General features: G+C 40.2%; 1 pseudogene; it reads right to left on the bottom strand.

Annotated features, from left to right (window-relative positions):
- Positions 1–8,024: 8,024 nt before the first annotated feature.
- On the bottom strand, positions 8,025–11,891 carry LOC121487012 (annotated as a pseudogene).
- Positions 11,892–23,559: the final 11,668 nt, after the last annotated feature.

Here is a 23,559-nt window from a genome sequence, read left to right as displayed (position 1 = left end):
CTTCCTGGAAGCCCGGTCAATCTCAGATTTTATTCTACTAAAATCAGGTTAAAATAAACACCACAAACATTTATATGAAGAGAGATCTGGAGAGAATACAGTGCTTATTTTTGAGTGGTGGATTAGGGTTGATATTCCCTCTTTCTCATACTTTTTAAGGCAGCCTGTGTAATAAACACATCACCTTTAGAAAGGAAGCACTTGGAATCAAATCTCAGCTTTGCTGTGTACTGGCTATGGGAGTTTGGGCAAGTTACTTCACCTGTATGAGCTTTAATCTTACTATCTGTAAAAGGGGATAATAAAAAACCTACCCGAATAAAATGATGCACATGAAGTGCTTTCGTACAGTGTCTTATGCAAAGAAAATACTCCATCAAGGCAAAAGGAGGAGGGGCTCCGCCATGGAGTTGGGGATCGGAGTTGAATCGGACTGTGAATCTTTCTTTTTTGACTTCCAGCTGATGAGCCATCTCTTTCTTCTCTGGGTTACTGTCCTCTGCCCCCAAAGCTCAGACTCAGACATTAGAGTAATCGCCCCCAGTTAGCTCTGCTCTGGCAACATCTCTGATTCTAGAGAAGCCTGGTGCACACTGGCTACCAGATGGTTTTTTGCCATGATCTGGGTACAGGGGGACCCCAGCAGCTCAACACAAAGCTCCTATCATTTCCTCTCCTGTTCTAACATGCTGTGTCTGCTTTAAAAACCTCTAAAGATTGGCCCCTGGAGCCTCTCTCTGTGTCTCTCATGAATAAATAAATTAACAACAACAACAAAAAGGGACACCTGAGTGGCTCAGTGGTTGAGCGTCTGCCTTCGGCTCAGGTCGTGATCCAGGGGGTCCTGGGATCAAGTCCCACATCTGGCTCCCCGCAGGGAGCCTGCTTCTCCCTCTGCCTAGGTCTCCGCTCTGCCTCTCTCTGTGTCTCTCATGAATAAATTAAAAAAAAAAAAAAAAGATTGGCCCCTTGAAATCATACCTCTTTAGTTCCTGGTGCTGGCAACTCATTTCACTTTTTTTTTTTAACTTCACTTTTAATAAGACATTCACTGCTAGGTCATCATCAAGATAACTCTAGAAAAGGGACATAGTCCTTAGAAGAGGCATTCTCCTTGTTTTTTTCTGGGGTTGTTCCTTTTCCTATAAGGGGATGCTTGCTCTGGCTTCCCCGGCCTGGCCTGGCCTGGCACTCAGCGCACACCCTGGGTCTTGCCTGTTGTCACACTGAGCATGCCTCCTGCAACAGTGGCTGGGGCACACATTCTCCCATATTTGGGAGTAAACTGGAGACTTGGCGGCATGTGGGTTTCTGTTTAAAATTCCAAAGCCAGCGGGGCGTATATTATCCATTTCCTCAAATCCAACACGCTGTAAAGCATGAGTCAGAGTCGGATAAGCTTCTTCCCAGGGGAAGTTGTGTCAGTTGGTTAGTGAGTGTAATTAAACAAGGATAATGTTCACTGGCATTAGCTGCAGATTAATGCAGAGGAAAACAAAATCTCCATCTTGAGTTTCCAATCTTCCTGCCAAGATAAGACAACTTCACCAAGTGTCACCGATCAGAGAAGGCAATCCAACCTTTTTTTTTTTTTAATAGATTTTCTTTATTCATGAGAGACAAAGAGAGAGAGAGAGGCAGAGACATAGGCAGAGAGAGAAGCAGGCTCCCTGTGGGAAGCCCGATGTGGGACTTGATCCCAGGACCCTGGAATCAGGACCTGAGCCAAAGGCAGACTCTCAACCACTGAGCCACCCAGGCGTCCCAGCAATACAACCTTAATGCAATTTGAGGGGCATAGGAAGACACTTTCACTAATTGTCTCCCTCCACATAAGTGAATAGTGCAGATATTAGGAACTTTGGAGAGGAGATGTATATTGTGATTATTTTTAAGGTATTTTGCAAGGGGGGTTACATGTTAGCTAATCTCAGTGAGGGTTATTTTATCTGATTTAATCATCATCACTCAGGGCCAGGTGGTTGAAAGCAGACTCTGAGGGAATGGAACATGGGACAGATAAAATTTGATAAGCACTGGGAATGATATTCAGCTTATTGTGCTTTGCATACCACTGAGTCCTTTGGGAGGAATGACCAGGAGGAAAGTTAGGAAATAAGAGGTTGTAGGGGATATTGGAAACCCATGGTTTCTATTGCACACTTTAGCCTAGACAAACCCTTTTCCATATTATGGAAGTCACAAAATAGAAAGTCAATTCCACAAAGGCTGTTGAGATCATTTAGCCCAACCTCTCTTCAAAGGAGAGCAAACAGAGGTCCACTCAGAAAGGTTAAGTAATTTGCCCAAATTCACCCAGCAAGTTAGTGGCAGAGTTGAGACTTAAGTCCCCTCTTTTCTTTGGTAGTGGAGCTGCTCCAGGAGCCACAATTGCTGACACTCAGGTTGACCTCACTGGCCCATCCTGCAAATATCCACTTGGTCCTGCCTTTTCAAATATAGCCTCTGCACAGGGGAGGAGAAGCAATGCTACACTATCTGAGAAAGTACAGTGTCCTGCCATTAAGGTCCCTCCTGGTTGAACAGCATAAATAATTCTAAAATGTATTTTTTCTTTGTTCCAGTAAAAAGTGTGCTAAATTTCATAATAACTGAGATATAAAGCTTACTGTTGACTAGACCAACTTCTGGGGTTAAAGAAAAAGGATTCTTGAATGTTCTTTTAGCTATCTGATGAAGCATTCCCCCCTCACCCACCGCCCTCCCTGCCCCATACCTTCCACTTGACCAAAGTATTTAGAAATATACCGGTCATGGGCACCTGGGTGGCCCAGTCGGTTAATCATTCGACTCTTGATCTTGGCTCAGTTCATGGTCTCAGGGTCCTGAGACTGAGCCCTGCACTAGGTTCTGTGCTGGGCGGGGACTCTGCTTCAGGATTCTCTCTCTCCCTTTGCACCTACCCCACCCCCTACCCCCCTGCTTGCTTGCACATATATGCTCTCTTTCTCTTTCTCTCTCTCTCTCAAATAAATAAATAAGTAAATCTTTTCAAAAAGGGAAATATACTTGATATTTTTGTCATTTCTCTGTGTTTCAGTGTTTTCAAGTGCTCCTTCTGATATAGGTCAAAGCATTTTGTTTTTCTTAAATGTAAGATTGTATTCTTTCTGCCCAGATAGCATGGAAAAGACTTTTCCAAATAAGGAAGTTTTGCTGGAGTGTGTGTGGCTCAGGCAGCAGCAGTTGCTGCCATCCTAGCTTAGTCAACTACAGTAGCTCCCCTCTCCACTAAGCCAGGAAGCATTTAGGGACCCATTAGCACTTCTGCACAGCTGAACCATTGGGGTTGGAGGTGCTGCCAGCAGGTGGTTGTGGCAACCAGGGGCACAGAAAAAAAATTGTAGAGAACGGAAGGTTTGGTTTCAGTATAGCCCTGCTCTCCACATTCTCTCCTTCCCAGACCCAGCATCTAGCAAGTATTTATTCTTTATTCAGGACAGAAAGTGGGTGCTCTGATTTTTTTGGACTCAGATAGATAGGAGTTAAAATCCTGGTTCTCCATGTATAATCTGTGTGACCTTAATAACCTGTTTAGACTCTTCCCCCCCTTTTTAAAGATTATTGATTGAGTGATTGATTGATTGATAGATAGCATGAATAGGGGCAGCGGCAGAGGGAAAGGGAGAGAGAATCCCAACCAACTCTGCACTGACTGAGCACAGAGCCAGACAAGGGGCTTGATTTCACAACCCTGAGATCATGACCTGAGCCCAAATCAAGAGTCGGATGCTAAACCAATGGAGTCACCTGGGTGTCTTTCACCTTTTCCCTTTCTTTTAAAATAAAAATTATACTGCTTATCTCATGGTGTCGTTGTGAGCCATAAGTAACCTAACAAATTTAATGTATGTGGTATGTTCCAATTCCCCTTTGTAAGCTATAAAATTACTTGTTTTCCATCTTTTTAAAAGCACCTCCTCTACTATCAGAACATCTTAGTTCTGTACTTAAGCAAGGGTTAAGAGGTAAGTGTAGTTATTAAAATAATTTGTGCTAAGGTGTGAGTGCCTACAATAAAAATGTATTAGCCCAGGGGATCCCTGGGTGGCTCAGCGGTTTGGCGCCTGCCTTTGGCCCAGGGCGCAATCCTGGAGACCCGGGATCGAATCCCACGTCGGGCTCCCGGTGCATGGAGCCTGCTTCTCCCTCTGCCTGTGTCTCTGCCTCTCTCTCTCTGTCTCTCTCTGTGTGTGACTGTCATAAGTAAATAAAAATTAAAAAAAAATGTATTAGCCCATATGAATTCCTGACTTCTGTAACCAGGGATGTTGTTGTAAGCAAAATGAAGAATGTCCTTGCAATAATTAAAGACATATCTTCTTTTGTAATGCTCCTTAAGTTACACCACTATGTCTTGCTCCACTTGTCCCTAAAGCCTACTCAGGCCTTTAGGATGAGAAGAGGCAAGTGCTCCATAAAAGTCTACACTATTCTGGAAACTTGATAAATAGGATCGTATTTTTTTCTTTCTAGATAGAAGAATGTTCATCATCATATTTTCAAAAATGTTGAGAGACACATATTCTTCTAGACTGCAAAGTTCAGATCATAATATAGTGAGTCTTTTTTTTTAAATTGTATTTATTCATGAGAGATACACAAAGAGAGGCAGAGACACAGGCAGAGGGAGAAGCAGGCTTCCTGCAGGGAGCTCCATGTGGGACTCGACCCCGGAAGCCACCCAGGCGTGCTGAGAGAATCTTAAGTAGACTCCATACCCAGGGTGGAGCCTGAGTCACCGCTGGATCTCACCACCCTGAGATCATGACCTGAGGCAAAATGAAGCCGGGAGCTTAACTGACTGAGCCACCCAGGTGCCCAATTTAACAATTTTAGGTGCTGGAAAATTCTGTATTTTCTCAATTTCAATCTTTTGGGTTATAAAATATAAATTTCCCAAATTAACAAAAATTAAAATCCTGGAAAATAGTCTTTCCATAATTTGAGATAGGACAAAACACAGTGACAGAATTTAAAAATTAGACCACTATGCACAGTTTGAGCTTTCCTTCTAATCTGTCTCTTTTGCTTTAGTAGGATAAATGTAAATACATTTTGGATTAGCTTGGTGTCATTATGTGAAAAGTGGAGTGTTCTTAGTGGATATGGTGTTCCTATTTAGGGTGATGGAAATGTTGTAAAATTCATTGTGGTAAGGATTGCACAACTCTATGAATATATTAAAAATCAATAAATTGTGCGCTCTAAATGGGTAAGTTGCGGAGTATATAAATTATATCTCAATAAAGCTGCTACACACACATACACACAGAAAGATAGCCTCAAGGAAAGCACTTGTTAGCCTGCAGGTACTTACAAGTTGGGTGGTTAAAGGCTATAGGACTCCTAAGGTCTGGAAAATGGCCCTGGTATCCATTTGGAGATCCTAGTGAGTGGCTACTAGTTGAGTCCAAGCATTGGTGGGTCGAGCTGGGATGAGAATCTCACAAGCTCCCCATTTTGCATCCTGGTTCTTCTGACCAGAAACATGAATAAAGCAATAATAATAAAAAAAAAAAAGGCTAGGAAATGGCTTCTAAAATACATTTAAGCAGTGATTTCTATCTAGTATTGCTGCTGTTTTCTTCTAAAAAATCAAATTTCTCTTTCAGTCCTATAAATAGAACACAACTTATTGAAGGGATATCATTATTTAAGATTGGAGTCGCAAGAGAAATCATATAATTACTAATTCCACAGGCAATGAATTAAAATGGAGTGCTCAAATCAGCCAGAGGGAAATGAGACAGGATCTTGGGGAAAATGCTAGATTATTAACAGAGTTCTCTTGCACTAAAACAAAAAGCCTTAGGAGTCAACATGAAATTTAGCTGGACTTGCTTTGCTTTGAAGATCCAAATGACCAATGGAATATTAAAAGGAACTCTTTGTAGATTAGGAAATTTAATACTGTTAGTAGTTGTTTCAAGATCAATTTTGGTAAAAAAAAAAAAAATAGTACCACAAGTTCATTAATTTTTGTCTCCAGGAAATTTTTCTTCCTTGATTTATAAAATGGAAACAAATAACTAAAAGGACAATTCAGACCTTAAATCAGCAGCCTCCATTTTCTCTGAAACACCAAGAGAGCAGGGTGAAAATTTCCAGCTCAAAGCATGATTTGATAATTTAAGAATGCCTTTAAATTAGTAAACACTCAAAATTAAGGTTGACTATACATTTAAAAATAATTTTTAGAATTTCAAAAGCAATGCATGTTCATCATAAAAATACAAGAATGCAGGGGCACCTGGGTGGACAGTTAGTTAAGCAATTGATTAGTGGTTTCAGCTTAGGTCCTGATCTCAGGGTCGTAGGATCAAGCCCCATCTCAGGTCCACAATCAGGACTGAGTCTGCTTAAGATTCTCTCTTCCTTTCCCTCTGCCCCTCCCCCTACTCTCTCTCGCTCTCTAAAATAATTAAATAATTTTTTTTCAAAAAATGTAAGAATGCAACAGCATATAAATCATTACTAATAATTACTAACAATTAATATGTGCTTACAAAGTGCCCAGCAGTAGGTTTAGAGGTATCTAATTTAATCCTCACAATCACCTAGATAAGGTAGTTATTATTATAGTTTCCTTCACTTTGCAGACAGGGAAAGTGAAGTTCAGCGAGGTTAAGTAACTTGCTTAAGGTCTCATGTCCTGTGAATGGTAGAATCAGTATTTGATTTGATTTGATTTGATTTTTTTTACTGCAGCACTTTATTTTCCTCACACAATGAGGCGTCCCTGGGGCCTAATGTTCTCACATGACAATAGGAAACCAAAACTTGTCCACGTCTCTTAAAGAATTTAAAGTTGTGTATAGGGCAGCCCCGGTGGCTCAGCGGTTTAGTGCCGCCTTCCGCCCAGGGCGTGATCCTGGAGACCCGGAATCGAGTCTTGCGTCGGGCTCCTTGCATGGAGCCTGCTTCTCTCTCTGCCTGTGTCTCTGCCTCTTTCTCTCTCTCTCTCTCTCTCTCTCTCATTAATAAATAAATAAAATCTTAAAAAAAAGAGAGAATTGTGTACAAAAACCTTACATAAATTAAAAGGATGAATAAATTTACTGTTGGAAATGCAAACCAATTTCCAACTCAAGGCAACTAACAACCCACTGTGTTTTGGCAGGAAAATATCTGGTAAGAAAGGAAAGTGGGTTTACCTAGGCTCATACCTTCCCAACCCTGTCAGACCGGCAAGACAGAAATGACAACTGGTTCAGGACTCTTGCCAGCCTCTGGCAAGATTTTCTAGAGAAATCTTGGAAGAGGCAGCCCTTACACATTAATATCCTAAACAGATCAAGAACCTCACAGTCAGGAGCACCTGGGTGGCTCAGTCAGTTAAGTGTCTACCTTCTGGGGATCCCTGGGTGGCTCAGCAGTTTAGCGCCTGCCTTTGGCCTGGGGCGTGATCCTGGAGTCCCAAGCTCGAGTCCCACATCAGGCTCCCTGCATGGAGCCCGCTTCTTCCTCTGCCTGTGTCTCTGCCTCTCTCTCTGTCTTTCATGAATAAATAAATAAAATCTTAAAAAAAAAAAAAAAAAAGTGGGGCAGCCCTGGTGGCTCAGAGGTTTAGTACCGCCTTCAGTCCAGGGCATGATCCTGGGGACCCAGGATTGAGTCCCACATTGGACTCCCTGCATGGAGCCTGCTTCTCCCTCTGCCCGTGTCTCTGCCTCTCTTTCTCTCTCTGTGTCTCTCATGAATAAATAAAATCTTAAAAAAAAAAAGTGTCTGCCTTCTACTCAGGTCATGATCCTGGGATCCTGGGATTGAGCCCCATGTCAGCAGGGAGCCTGCTTCTCCCTCCCCACCTTTTCCTCCATTCATGCCTGTTCTGTCTCTCTAGTGTTCTCTCGCTCTCAAATAAATAAATAAAATCTTTAAAAAAAAAAGAACCTCACAGTCTTGCAGATTCTAAAATGAATGGATTTCTCGTCCATAAACATGTTCTCAACCTCAGGATGAAGTATTATGGACAGTGAAGGTAGGATGGAGCCCCCGGTCTACACGGAGTACTTGCGTTCAGGAGGAGAGATGATCTCGCTCTTCATTGTGCTGGGCGTCAGAGCTGTGATCTCCTTCTTCATCCTGTCTGCATTGCTGGGGTACATGGTATTCCCACCAGACAGACTGTGTTAGCATAGATGTCATTCTGGATACCAACATCATACTTCATGATGGAATTGAAGGTTGTCTCCTAGGTATCAAGGGACACCATACCCAGGAAAGAAGGCTGAATGAGAACCTTGGGATAGGTGGAGCCACTGTTGCCACTGGTGATCACCTGCCTATCTGGCAGCTCGTAGCTCTTCCCTAGGAAGGAGGAAAATGAGGTGATGGCTATCTCCTGCTCGAAATCAGGGCAATGTAGCAGAGCTTCTCCTGGATGTCACACACAATTTCCTGCTTGGCTGCGGTGGTGAAGCTGTAGCCATACTCTGTGAGGATCTTCAGGAGGTAGCCTGTCAGGTCTTGTCCAGCCAGGTTCAGATGCAGGATGGTATGGGGCAAGGTGTGCCCCTCATAGTTGGGCACAGTGTGGGTTACCCCATCCTCAGAGGCTATGACAATACTAGTGGTGTGGCCAGAACCATACAGGGACAGCACAGCCTGGATGGCCATATACATGGCTGGAGATGTTGAAGTTCTCCATGATCTGAATCATCTCATGATTGGCCTTGGGGTTCTGGGGGACCTTGGTCAGCAGCATGGGGTGCTCCTCGGGGGCCACGTGCAGCTTGTTGTAGAAGCTGTGGTGCCAGGTCTTCTCCATGTTGTCCCATCTGGTGACAATGCTGTGATCAATGACATTCTTGAGGGTGAGGATGCCCTGCTTGCTCTGGGCCTCATTGCCCATGTAGGAGTCCTCCTGGCCCATTCCCACCCATAAGATCCTGGTGTCAGAATCAACAGATGATGAATGGGAACATGGCTCAGGGTGCATGATCTCCAGCAAAGCTCGCCATGCGCATGCCACATCGGTTGTCAGTGATGAATTCCAAACTCCTCTTCCATTGCGATTGGTGAAGGTGGTGGGAGAATGAAGAATGCAGGCCGGCTACAGCAAGTGAGCTAGAATCAGGATTTTACACCATGAAGTTGCATTCAATGTCTAAGTGCCTAAATTCCTTTATCCTTTAAGTAAAGTTCTCATCAACTTCTATAATCATCCTCCCTCAAATTAACTATTATTTACTGTTCACTGTAGATTAGAAAGATAAAGTTTGGGCAGCCTGGGTGGCTCAGCGGTTTAGAGCCACCTTCAGCCCAGGGTATGATCCTGGAGTCCTGGGATCGAGTCCCGCGTGAGGCTCCCTGCATGGAGCCTGCTTCTCCCTCTGCCTGTGTCTCTGCCTCTCTCTCTCTCTCTTTCTCTCTGTCTCTCATGAATAAATAAATAAAATCTTTAAAAAAAAAAAAGATAAAGTTTAATAACTGGAGAATAACCATTAGCTTTCTCAAAAAAATATCAATGAATCAGATGTATTATAAAAGATACAAAATTAATTAGATGTATAAATGTATTTAAATGTAATTAAATATAATTAATTATATAAAATTTATTACATATATAATTAATGTATTATAAAATATAATTAAATATTCATAGACTTAGATGTCAACCCAAGAGAAATGAAAACTTATGTCTACATAAGAACATGTATCTGAATGTTCATAGCAGCATTACTCATAATACTGAAAAAGTGGAAACAATCCAAATGCCCACAAGCTGCTGATTAATAAGCAAAATATGGCATATCTACACAATGGAATATTATCAGTAACAAAAAAAAGTGAGGTACTGATACGTACTATCATATGATTGAGCCTTAAAAACATGCTAATTGAAAGAAGTGAATCACAAAGAACCACATACTGATTGTATAATTCCACTTATATGAATTGCCCAGAATAGGTGAATCAATAGAGACAGAATATAGATTAGTGGTACCTAGGCCTTGCGTTAAGGGTGTTGTAATAGGGAGTGACTGAGAAAATTGGGGATAATGAAAATATTCTAAAATTAATTGTGGTGATGGTTTCATAACTTTGTAAACATATTAGAAACCATTGAACTATATACTTAAAATGTGTGAATTTTATAGCATTTATAATAAATCTTAATAAAGCTGCTAAAACTTCGTAACAGTGGAAGAACATCATTATCAAAATCCATTTGGTTATTTCAACCCATTCTTGAAATCTAAACAACAAATAAAAATATAATCAAGAACACCTTCATAAATCAAAGTAGTTAGTTTACTACTCAGATATGACAAACTTTTAACGAGAAAACAGCTGTTTAAAACCACAAGAAACAACCACAAATTTATGTAAATGGTTAGAGGAAGAAAAGAAAGATTATACAAGAATCTAAAGCATGTCTCAGATTTAATCTAGTTTGCATTGGTTCATATTTGGATTTTAAAGATGACTTCTCTAATATGATTTTAAAATATAACAAATTTCTGGCAGGGAGACAGGTAAACTAGCTGTGAGGGCACAGTAGCTAAGCTCTGAAGATGGCCCCTGGTATACTCCCTGTTATTCATGCTTTTGTATGGTCCCCTCTCACATAGAATCTGGATTAACTTCATTCTTTTTTTTTTAATTATTAATAATTTAAATTAGACTTAAAGTTTCATACAAAATTTTGAAGCTAGATGATGGGTGCATGAATGCTCATACACTTTTTGCAATTGTTTATGTTTGAACATTTCTCTACCTTTTTGTTTTGTTTTGGTTTAATCAAAAAAATACAATGAAAATGACATTAGGTCAGTTCTAGACTTAAGCCTTAAGAATACTCAGCAATTTTTGCTTCTGTGCTTTTTTTTTTTTTTTTAGAAAGAGGGGAGAGAGCACTCCTGCTGTGTGTGTCAGAGGAGGCAGTGTGAGGAGGTAAAGGGCAGAGGGAGAGGAAGCCCAGCATTGGGGGGGTTTGATCTCACCACCCTGAGATCAAGACCTGAGCTGAGATCAAGAGTCCCATGCTTAACCAACGGAGTCATCCAGGGGCCCTGTTTTTACATTTTTATTTTTTATTTTTATTTTTTATTTTTTTTAAAGATATAAGCTTTTTTTTTTTTTTTTTTTTTTTAAATTATTTATTTATTTATTTATTTATTTATGATAGGCACACAGTGAGAGAGAGAGGCAGAGACACAGGCAGAGGGAGAAGCAGGCTCCATGCACCGGGAGCCCGACGTGGGACCCGATCCCGGGTCTCCAGGATCGCGCCCTGGGCCAAAGGCAGGCGCCAAACCGCTGCGCCACCCAGGGATCCCTGTTTTTACATTTTTAAAAATTCATTCATTCATTCATTCATTCATTCATTCATTCATTCATTCATTCGAGACACAGAGAGAGGCAGGGCCATATGCAGAGGGAGAAGCAGGCTCCTCCAGGAAGCCCCAAGGGGACAGATCTCAGGACCCCAGGATCACGACCTGAGGGCAGACACCCAACCACTGAGCCACTCAGGCGGCCCTGTTTTTACACTTTTGAAGAGAGTCCTAAAGTGCCATGTAGAAAGTCTGGCTTTACTGCAGGAGAGATTGTAGAGGCCACTTTTAGGCAACCAACTTAAACAATGGAAACCTGAGTGCAGTAGAAGGGCCCAGAGTGATCCCCCCAGCTGAATATAAACAGGCCCATTAGGTGACCCACCTCAAAATATCCATAAACCCAAGCTGACCAATGGGTTACTTACACCTGGACACAGGTATCAAAAAAAAGAAAATTGCTTAGTTCTTATCCCTCCTCACCTTCCCTCTTAACTGCAGCACCCTCCAACCAGTCTCCTGGCAGTCTCTCCTTTGCTCCTTCTGCCTGCTGTTCCCCTTACAGTGTATTCGATAAACTTCCATCTCGTTTGTTCTGCCTCCGGTGAATTCTGTTACCACCCGCTGCTGGCCTCTGCCCAATCGGATGGCCCCAAAGACATCACATGGAGAAGTGACGCGGGGAGGCCAGGTAGAAAAGGAGAGACCTTGAGACTGCATGGAGAAGGAGGCCCAGCTTTCCCAGCAGCCCATATATGCCCTCTCCCTCCTTCTAACCACCCTCAGCGAAGTTCCAGACATGGGAGTGTGCCATCTTGGATGATCCAGCCTAGTGGAGGCCCAAATGACAGGGGCTTCATCTGACTTCACATGGAGGAGAACTCCCAACTGAGGCTGATCAATCCACAGAATCATGACAGAGAATACAATAAAGCCACTGAATTTTGGAGTGTTTTTATTACATAGCCATGAATGATTGAAATGAAAATTTTTGTTTTGTATTCCTCCAGTCTTTTAATCCCACAAGTGTTTGCTGTTCTTAGAGCTCTTTGGGGGGAAGAAACTGCCATAGTTTTTCATTTCAAAAACCTTTTATTTATAAATAATTTCAAATTTACCAAAAAGGTGGCAAAATAGTACACAGAATTTCCATAAACCCCCCATCTTGATCCTCCACTTACTATTCTTTTTTTTTTTTTTTTTAAGATTTTATTTATTTATTCATGAGAGACACACACAGAGAGAGAGAGGCAGAGACACAGGCAGAGGGAGAAGCAGGCTCCATGCAGGGAGCCCGATGTGGGACTTGATCCCCAATCTCCAGGATCATGCCCTGGGCTGAAGGCAGCACTAAACTGCTGAGCCACCTGGGCTGCCCCCACTTACTATTATTTCTTAATCGTTTGAGAATAAGTTGTAGGCACAATGCCCCATTACCCTTTAATATTTCAGTTTGTATTTCTTGAGTGAAAGGATTCAGTACAACAATCAAAATCGGGAAATTAAATTGATCCAGTAATATCATCTAATCTATATACCCCATACAAATCTTACCCATGGTCTCAGTAATGTCCCTTATGGGTCCAGGGTTTGATTTTATTTATTTATATTCATTCATTCATTCATTCATTCATTCATTCCAGGATTTGATTTTAGAATCACATGTTGCATTTAGTGGTTGTGTTTCTTTAGTGTTCTTCAATCTGGAAGTTTCTCAGTTTCTTAGTTATCTTTCATGATCTTGATAGTTTTGGAGAGTCCAAACCAATTACTTTTGAGAATGTTTCTCAATTATGGGAACTTGTCTGCTGTTTCTTTATAATTTAGGCATTTCGATAGGAATCTCACAGAAGTAATGCTGTGCTAGTCTCTGGGAATCATATGAGGAGGTACGTGGTATCAATTTGTTCCATTAATGGTGATATCAACTTTAATTACTTAGCTAAGATATTGTCTGATAGGTTCTCTATTGTAACATAATTAATGATTAATTTGTAGCAAAGATCTTTGAGATCATTTGAATGTCTTGTTTCTTATCAAATTTTCACCAGTTTTAGCATTGATTAATGATTCTAACCTGAATAAATTATTATTCTGATGATTATGAGATGAGAATTTTCTAGACTTATCATTCTCTCTAGATTTATTAAGTAGGATAGAACTTTCCTTACTCTCCTATTACTGACAGTAGGGGCTCAGGATTTCTCTTTTACTCATAGGATTACAATCTGTTATTGTCATTATTTATTTTGATACTCATTTTGTCCCAGACTTGACCAGTGGGAGCCCCCTCAAGCTGATTGCTATGTCTTAGGGACATGTCTCTATCACTTTTCAAACTTTTTTTTTACTTTCTAGTGTCATAAAATGTTCTAAATACATATATCTTATACTTCTCCTAGAGTCGGCCATTTTAGCAAGGAGAACTGGTTCCTTTTAGTGGATAATGTTATCTAGAAACCAAGATCTAAACATGCTCATTGTTATCAGAATGTCCTTGCTTCTAGACTTTCTTAGTGAACAGAAACACACACATATACACAGTTACATTTGTCTGTCTGTCTAATCAGGTCATAATACTGATATCTCCAATTCTTTTTTTTTAAGATTTTATTTCTTTATTTGTGAGAGACATAGAGATTAAGACACAGAGAGAGACAGAGACATAGACAGAGGGAGAAGCACGTTCCCCATGGGAAGCCCGAAGTGGGACTCGATCCCAGTACCCTGGGATCATGCCCTGAGCCAAAGGCAGACACTCAACCACTTGAGCCACTTGCCATAGTTGTAACACTTTTCTCCGATAGTGAGAAATCTATATTTATTTGTTTGCCTAACCCTGGACATACCAAATTCTACTCTTACTAGATACCAGTGGAAAGCTCAGCCCCAGTGAAAAGAAAGGGGAAGAGAAAAGGAAAGCCTTTTTCCCCACCCATGTGTCAGAAACTTGAGCAACATATAGCAAATATCTATGTATATTCAACTTTTTGACAAAGCAGTTCACAGTTCACACTTTCTTAAATAGCAAAAGGGACAGGGACACCTGAGTGCCTCTGTTGGTTAAGTGTCTTGACTTTGGTTCAGATCATGATCTCAGGGTCATGAGATTGAGCCCCATGTGGGGCTCCATGCTCGGAGGCTGCTTGAGATTCTCTCTCTTCACCTCCCCCCTGAGCTCTTTCTCTCTCTCTCTCAAGAAAAAAAATAACAGAAAGGACAAGCAAGTTTGCTTAAAAATCCATATATCATTATTAACAAAGAGTTTAGCAACTAGATTTTCAGTGGCATCTCAAAAAGCAACAAAAAGAACAAAATTATGTGCTGGAAGGAAGTCGGTTTAATTTCTGTCTCCAAGACTCAGTGAAGCAACCTTGGGTAAATTTCCTAATTTCTCTGACATGTAGTTTCCTCTTCTGTAAAATGTAGATGAATGTAAAACATTATTGTTTTTAGAACTAAATGAAACGAATCCATTTGCAATGGATTGCCATGACAGAAACTGGAACTTGACATTTTTAAAGCCAAATAAAAACTATTACTTAAAAGTTATAATATAACTTAAAAGTTATATTAGCCCTTCTTGCTAATAAGTGAAGATTTGGATATGTATTGAAAGTTGACTGCCCTCTCTTCTGGAAAAGCTATGACTTTAATTATGCAAGTAAATACAATATATTCATCCTTTGCTCTTAGGAGGAAAAACTGAATAAAGTAAACAAACTAAAATACAGTGATTTTTTTCAAACAAGAAATTACATATTTGATCACGTAAATTAGGTGTTTCTTTAGTGACCTTGAAGATGAAGGTCCCATTCTATGAATTTAGGCTACCTTGAAGATGAAGGTCTCATTCTATTAATTTAGGCTGCCCTATACCTATAATTATTACGCATTCTTGGAGAGTAGTGTAAGATGTTTTTCCTGCTTTTTTTTTTTAAAGATTTTATTTATTTACTTATTCATGAGAGAGAGAGAGAGAGAGAGAGAGAGAGAGAGAGAAGCAGAGACACAGGCAGAGGGGGAAGCAGGCTCCATGCAGGAAGCCAGACATGGGATTTGATCCCGTCCCCAGGATCACGCCCTGGGCGGAGGGCGGCGCTAAAACGCTGAATCACCCGGGCTGCCCCACCTGCTGGTTTTTTTTTTTTTGTCTTTTGTCTTTTGTCTTTTGTCTTTTTTTTTTTTTTTTTTTTTTTTTATGAGGGAAAGGACTGCAGAAGGGATCACAGGTATGAACTTCATCTCATTTGGAGGATTGACTGTTCATAATGATAGCCATATTTCACATGATAGTTACTTTATTTTATTTTTTTAAAGATTTCATTTATTTATTTGAGAGAGAGAGCATGAGCAGGGGAAAGGGCAGAGGTACAAGCAGACTCCTCGCTGAGCTGGGATACTGAGCTTGATCCCAGGACACTGAGATCATGACCTGAGCTGAAGTCAGACGCTTAACTCAGACACCCCCACATGATTGTTTTTAAGACTGAATAAATCAGAATGTACTGATGCTAATTTGTTAGTTCTGGTCCTCTGAAAAGCAAATCAAGACGCTATTGAATATGCAAGGAATGAGGGGAAATGCATGTAACAGAAAATGGAGGGAGAACAAAGAGAGTTTGGACAGTCATTTTCCAGACTGTGGATGAAAAAGTAAAGAAATTCAGACTACAGAGGGAGGAGAATGAAGCAGGTGCCCAGGAAAACAAGTGGCCCCTGAAGAAGACACAGAAATAAAAGATAGCTGCTATTGTACTTGACCAATCCCTGATCCCTTTTGTCAGGTCTCTTGAGACTTGGCTGCACATTTTACCCTTGGATTCTGTGGGGTATTCTTCTATTTGCAAAATATGGCTTTTTTGTTGAAGTTTTGACTCACCTTGACCTGCCTGTACTCCATGCAAAACCTCCTCTACTCAGGGGTACTGGGGACTCTGGGTTCTCCTTCCCTGCATTGAGCCAGGGCAATTGTAAAGCTTGCACCCCTCATTTCCCTTCTTTCAGGGATCAATACCATGCACTGCCTATTGTCCAATGTTTGAAAATGATTGTTTCAAATATTTTGTTTTTTTTTATATATATATAGTTTTTAGGCAAGAGGGTAAATCTGGTCCCTGTTACTCTGTCATGGTCAAATTTGGAAATTAACTTCCTATTCATTTAATCCAGTCTGCTATTCGCAGCTAAAGCATTCTTTTTTTTTTTAATTTCAAAAAAATTGTATTTAAATTCAATTAATTAACATATACTGTATTATCGGTTTCAGAGGTAGAGGTCAGTGATTCATCAGTCTTATATCCATCTAGCCCTCATTACATCACATGCCCTCCTAAATGCCTATCGTCCAGTTATCCCATCCCCCTCCTCCAGCAACCCTCAGTTTGTTTCCTATGATTAAGAGTCTTTTATGGTTTGTCTCCCTCTCTGATTTCATCTTGTTTTATGTTTTCTTCTCTTCCTCTATGATCCTCTGTTTTGTTTCTTAAATTCTACATATGCGTGAGATCATATGATAATTGTCTTTCTCTGGGTGATTTATATCACTTAGCATAATAGGCTCTAGTTCCATCATGTTGTTGCAAATGGCAAGATTTCGTTTTTTTAATGGCTGAGTAGTATTCCATTATATAATATATATGTTTTATATTTACATATATTTATATATTTATACATATATAAAGAGGTGATACATATATCACATCTTCTTTATCCATTCATCTGTTGATGGAATCTGGACTCTTTCCATAGTTTGCCTATTGTGGACATTGTTGCCATAAATATTGGGGTGCATGTGCCCCTTCGGATCACTACATTTGTATCTTTGAGGTAAAAACCCAGTAGTGCAATTGCTGGGTCATAGGTAGCTCTATTTTCAACTTTTTGAGGAACCTCCATAGTGTTTTTTTTTTTTTTTCTCCATAGTGTTTTCCAGAGTGACTGCACCAGCTAGCATTCTCACCAACAGTGTAAGAGGGTTCTCCTTTCTCTACATCCTTACCAACATCTGTCGTTTCCTAACTTGGTAATTTTAGCTATATCTGACTGGTGAGGTGGTATCTCACTGCGGTTTTCGTTTGTATTTCCCTGAGGCTGGGTGATATGGAACATTTTTTCATGTGTCTGTTGGCCACATTTGTATGTCTTTGAAGAAATGTCTGTTCATGTCTTCTGACCACTTCTTGACTGGATTATTTGTTCTTTGAATGTTGAGTTTGATAAGTTCTTTATAGCTATATTATGAAGCTGTAACCATCAAAACAGCATGGTACTGACACAAGAACAGACACATAGATCCATGGAACAGAATAGAGAACCTAAAAATGGACCCTCAACTCTATGGTTAACTAATCTTCGACAAAACAGGAAGGGATATCCACTGGACAAAAGACAGTCTCAGGGGATCCCTGGGTGGCTCAGTGGATTAGCGCCTGCCTTCGGCCCAGGGCGTGATCCTGGAGTCCCAGGATTGAGTCCCACGTCAGGCTCCCTGCATGGAGCCGGCTTCATCCTCTGCCTGTGTCTTTGCCTCTCTCTTTCTCTCTGTGTCTCTCATGAATAAATAAATAAATAAATAAATAAATAAATAAATAAATAAATATCTTTAAAAAAAAAGAAAAGAAAAAGACAGTCTCTTCAACAAATGGTGTTACAAAAATTGAACAGCTATATTCAGAAGAATGAAACTGGACCATTTTCTTACACCATACACAAAAGTAAACTCAAATGGATGGAAGACCTAAATGTGAGACAGGAATCCATCAAAATCCTGAAAGAGAACACAGACAGCAACCTCTTTGACCTCAGCTGCAACAACTTCTGGCTAGACATGTCTCCAAAGGCAAGGGAAACAAAGGCAAAAATGAACTATTGGGACTTCATCAAGATAAAAAGCTTTTGCACAGCAAAGGAAACAATTGATCAAACTAAAATACAACCTACAGAATGGAAGAAGATTTTTGCAAATGTTTTATCAGACAGAGGGTTAGTATTCAAAATCTATGAGGAACTTCTAAATGATCTTGACTGAGAGGCGATAGGAGTACATGGGTGCTATACCTCAGATGAACATTTCACTAAATTTGTAAATTTCAAAATTTCTCTTAAATGAATTTCTGAAAATCATGGCGTTCTTGTACCAGCCAAAGAAGTTTTCTCCTATAAAGAAGAAAATAGAAATTCACACTGTAGTAAATATTGTTCTTATAGAGTGAACAGCTTCCTAGATTAGTGTTTTCAAATGCTAGAGCTCAGTCTGATTTTGTCAGAATCACCAAGGGATCTTACTAATGATACATATTCTTTAGCTTTAGCACAGACCAACTGGGCAGGGTTTAAAGTTTCTATTTTGAAAAATCTCCCTTGGTTGTTGCTGAGGTGCAACCAATATTTAGAACTACTGACCTAAATGTCTGGGAGACTTCGTGCCCCTAAACAATTTGCCTGTTGCCTTACCACAACACCTGAAATGTTCATGTTGCTTTTAAATGTTGAAGATTTTAAGTGATGTACAAATGTTATCAATGTGTATTAACCAGTGTTTCTTCACTTGCCAGTGACAAAGACCTAACTTAAGCAAACTGGCTAACACAACTGAGAAAAGGGAGGAGACATTTTGCAATCCTGGCTTGCTTGCTCCAATAATTCAAATTATGTTGTCAGGGATGGAATCTTTCCATCTCTTAGAAGGCTCTCTACTTAATGGGGAAGACAGCTGTTATTAGGCCATGATTTGCAACCTGGGGGGTAGAGAGGGAAGACAGGAGAGAGAGACAGAGGCAGAGAGAGATTGAGAGAGAAATAATTTTCTAATAGCTCAGCATGAGAGTTCCCAAGAACCTCTAGCCAATCATGGATCACACATACTTATCACTGAATGAGAAAAGGGATGTGGTCAGATTCATCTGAACCATCTTGAATAGATTCTCTTTTGGAATGAAGGGTTTTGTCACCAAATAAAGATGTGACACTGGAAAGTCAAAATAAAAGATGATTGCTACAAAATGATACAATAGGGGCAAAGAACTCATTGCGCGGACCAGTGGTTCTCAAAGTGTAGTCCAGGCACTGCTTTGAGTCTCTGAAACATTTTCGGGGGGTCCACATTATTTTTCACAAAAATATGTTATTTATGTTAACGCATGATGGATTTATCATTATTTTTAAAAATGAATTAATACATATTCATCAATTTTTTAAAAAGATTTTATTTACTTATTTGAGAGAGAGAGAGAGAGAGAGAAAGCACAAGCAGTGGAAAGGGAGAAACAGGCTGCCCATCAAGCAGGGAGCCCCATGCAGGGCTAGATCCCAGGACCCTGGGATCATGACCTGGGCCAAAGGCAGCTGCTTAACTGACTGAGCCACTCAGGCACTCCTCATCAATTACTTTAAAGCAGTAAATATACATATACATATAAATATAAATATATATTTAAGATTTTATTTATTTATTTGACAGAGAGAGAGAGAGCCCAAGCAAGAGGAGCGTCAGGCAGAGGGAGAGGGAGAAGCAGGCTCCCCACTGCAGGGAGCCCAATGTGGGGCTCAATCCAGGACCTTGGTATCATGACCTGAGCTGAGGGCAGACACTTAACTGACTGAGCCACCCAGGGGCCCCTAAAGCAGTAAAGACTGATAAATATAATCACATAAACAAAAGATCTTTGGGGACCTCGATAATTTTTAGAAGTGTATAGAGGTCCTGAGATGAAAACATTTGAGAACTGCTGGCATATGCAAAAATGAGCTGTTTTTGTTATGTAGTAGTTTTTGTTTTGTTTGTTATGTAGTAGTTTTACTCACTAGCATAATTCTGGGATCTGCAAAAACATTGCTGAAAGAAGTTCTATGTACATAAAAATCTAGGATGGGAAGTTCCATTTGATAGATTTTAAAAACCCATGGGAATGAGGGAGCTAGAACTGATTCTCCACACAGCTAAGAAAACAGTACAGTGTCCTCTGGTTATTCCTTTGCCATTATACGTAGTTAAAATTTGCAAATTAAAGGCTGTTTGGAAATGTTTAAAAGGGGAGATTGAGTTTTAAGTCATTTTCAAAAGAATGGCAGGACACGCTAACAAATAAAATATCAGAGTGGGCAGTAATATGGGAAAGTTAGAAGCAAGGAATATTACATTTTAATAATGGCTTCTAAGAAAAATGAGTATATATGTATCCAACCAAAAGACTTCTATGAATGTTCATAGAAGTTTTATTTACATGTCAAAATGTGAAAAAGGAAAACAAATGTCCACCAGCAGTAGAAAGGATACATTTTGGTATATTTACACAACAATAACAAAAAAACAGACTATGCTAGATGTAAGCATATGATGATTCTCACAGATAAATGGTGAGTGGAAGAAACCAAGAACAAAAGAGTACATATAGTATGGATTCATTTATATAAATTTCAAGAACAGACAAAGCTAACCTATGATGATGATAGGAGTCAGATTAGTGAATATGTCTGGGGAAGGGGTATATTACATATCCATTCTTAGATAAAACATTACCTGAAATCTTAATACAACAAAAATGATTATTATCTCACATAAATGTCTGTGGATCAAGGACTTAAGAGCAGCTTATCAGGGTGGCTCTGGGTTGGGGTCTCTCATGAGGTTGCAGTCAAGATGTCAACCAACTTGTGGGTCATCTGAATGTTAAACTTCAATATCATTAAAAAAAAAAAAAAAAGAAGAAGAAGAAGCAGCAGCGATGGTCTTGGGACCCCTGTTTGGGCCAGTCAATGGAAGGTGCAACTCTTGATCTCAGGGTTGTGAATTTGAGCCCTACATTGGAGGTAGAGATTACTTAAGGAAATTAAAAAAAAAAGAAAAGAAAAAAAAGCAATAGTCTTCCTACACATGCTGCTAGACTGGAAGCTCTGTCTTATTCACCGGTTTGGTGCACCTGGCACAGTCTAGCACACAGTAGGTTCCTTGTATCAGTTTAGTATCAAGGCTATCAATTTAGTCTTTTTTGGTTGCAAGTGAAAGAAAATCCAAATCAAACTGGCTTAAACCACAAGAGGAATTAATTTGCTCAATGTGCTGAGTTTTGTGTCAGCTAGCCTGTGCCATGGGGTGCCCCGATATTTGATCAAACATTATTCTGGGTGTTTTCTGTGATGAGTGTTTCTGGATGAGATTAATATTTAAATTGGTAGACTGAGGGTGCCTGGCTGGCTCAGTCTGTGGAGCATGCAACTCTTGATTGTGGGGTCATGAGTTCAAGCCCCACGTTGGGTGTAGAGACTACAAGAAAAATAAAAATCTTAAAAAAAAAAAATTGGTAGACTGAGTAAAGCAGATTGCCTTCTCTAACATGAGTGGATTTTTTCCAAACAACTGAAGGCCTGAATGAAACAAAAAGGGTAATCCTCCTCCAAGTAAGAGAGAATTCATTATTTCCTGACTATCTTCCAACTGGGACATTAGCTTGTTTCCTGGCTCCAGACTGAAAGTGAAACATGGGTTTTTCTGGGTCTTGAGCCTGTTGGCCTTTGACAGGAATTACACCATCACCTCTCCTGGTTCTCAGGCCTTCACACTTAGACTAGAACTAAAACATTGCTCTCCTGGGTCTCCAGATTGCCAGTCACCCTGCAGCTCTTGGGACTTGTCCTCTTCTGTAATGGCATGAGCCAATTCTTTATAATAAGTCTCTTTGGTTCCTATTGGCTCTGTTTCTCAAGAAAGCCCTGACTAATACTATCGGTAACTGAGAAATCCTGAGGTCAGTCTGGCTTTAGGTGAGGATTGAGTCCAGAATAAAAATTTCACTGCAGACATATTTCTCTCTCTGTCTCTCGCTCTCACTTCTTGCTGTTGCCTTCAAATTCAAGCTTCTATGGTATTCTTCAGAGCTTCAAACTTTCCCCTCATGAAAGCAAAATGATTGCAGATGCTTCCTATTTTCACGTTATGCTTTGAGGGAAAAAGAAAGCTTGTCTTTGGGAGCTCCTCTCCCTGGGAGTCACTCTTTTTCATATTGGACGAAATTGGACCAAATGCTCATTCCTGAACCAATCACTATGAGCAAGTAGATAGACAGTATTGATTGGCCCATGCCTTCAAGCACTATCCCTGGAACTGTATTCTTATGCATGAGAAAGGAGCAAGGACTTACAACAGGAAAATGAAAAGGTTTCCTGGATCTCTTATCTTAGTTTCATTAAGGCAGATTTTATCACTTGGCTGTCCCAGCTGCAAGAGCCAGGGTAAATTAGTGTGTTTAGCTGGGTTCTGACAGGAGGAAGGGAAAATAAATTTTGAGTGGGCAGCTAGCAGTGTCTTTTGCACTAATAACAAAGAGTGGGATTGGCATACTTGGTTCAGACAAAGCATGGTTCACCCCTTAGGTTTGGGTAGAGTTCCACCTTTTCTGAGCATGTTTACCTCTTCTGGCAGGTTAGATTTCCCAAATGTTCTCCTTAAATATTACATTGATATTTCTCTATGTTCCCTTGCTGAAATCTGGCTAGGCCTGTGCATGACTCAGGTGAGAAATGCTATTTGTGACTTGCAAGACTAGGTTAAAAAGGTGATACAGCTTCTGCCTACCTCTTGATCTCTTGAGAGATGTGCTTTTATAGTACTGAGTCCTGTATAAGAAGTCTGGCTACCCTGCAGTTGGCATGCTTGTGAGATAATGGTGAGGGGGGACTATGTACAAATGGAAAGAGATTCTTGAAAGGCTCTACCATTTAGGCCTCCAGCTCTCCTCAACTTTCCAGTCCAGGTATCTAACTTGTGACTTGTGACTGAAGGAGCTTTGGAGATGACTCCTGCTGGCTGCAACCAGAGAGACTCTGAGCTAGAACCTCCCAGCCAAGCCACTTTCAAATTCTTAAGGTACAGAAAATGTGAGAGAGAGCAAAGGATTATTATTTTGGTGTAATATATAGACAACAATAGATAATTAATATACCTCTCCAAACTGTGAGATTCTATAAGCTAAGGATGAGGGAGAGAGAGATGCCTATTGGGGAGGCAGCCAATGGTGTTTATCCCTCTCATAAATAATAAATGTATTAAAATGATAATTCAATGCCTATAAAAATAAAAACTCAAGGCTATCTTTCCAAGCATTATTTACAATAATGAAAAGTTGGAGGCAACCTAAATGTCCACCAAGAAGATTTTTTTTTTTTTAATTTATGATAGTCACACACACACACAGAGAGAGAGAGGCAGAGACTCAGGCCGAGGGAGAAGCAGGCTCCATGCACTGGGAGCCCGATG

The sequence above is a fragment of the Vulpes lagopus genome, chromosome 3, assembly GCF_018345385.1.
Source record: "Vulpes lagopus strain Blue_001 chromosome 3, ASM1834538v1, whole genome shotgun sequence".
NCBI lineage: Eukaryota > Metazoa > Chordata > Mammalia > Carnivora > Canidae > Vulpes > Vulpes lagopus.
The sequence above is the reverse complement of the archived record's forward strand: the minus strand, read 5'-3'. Positions and strand labels throughout refer to the sequence as shown.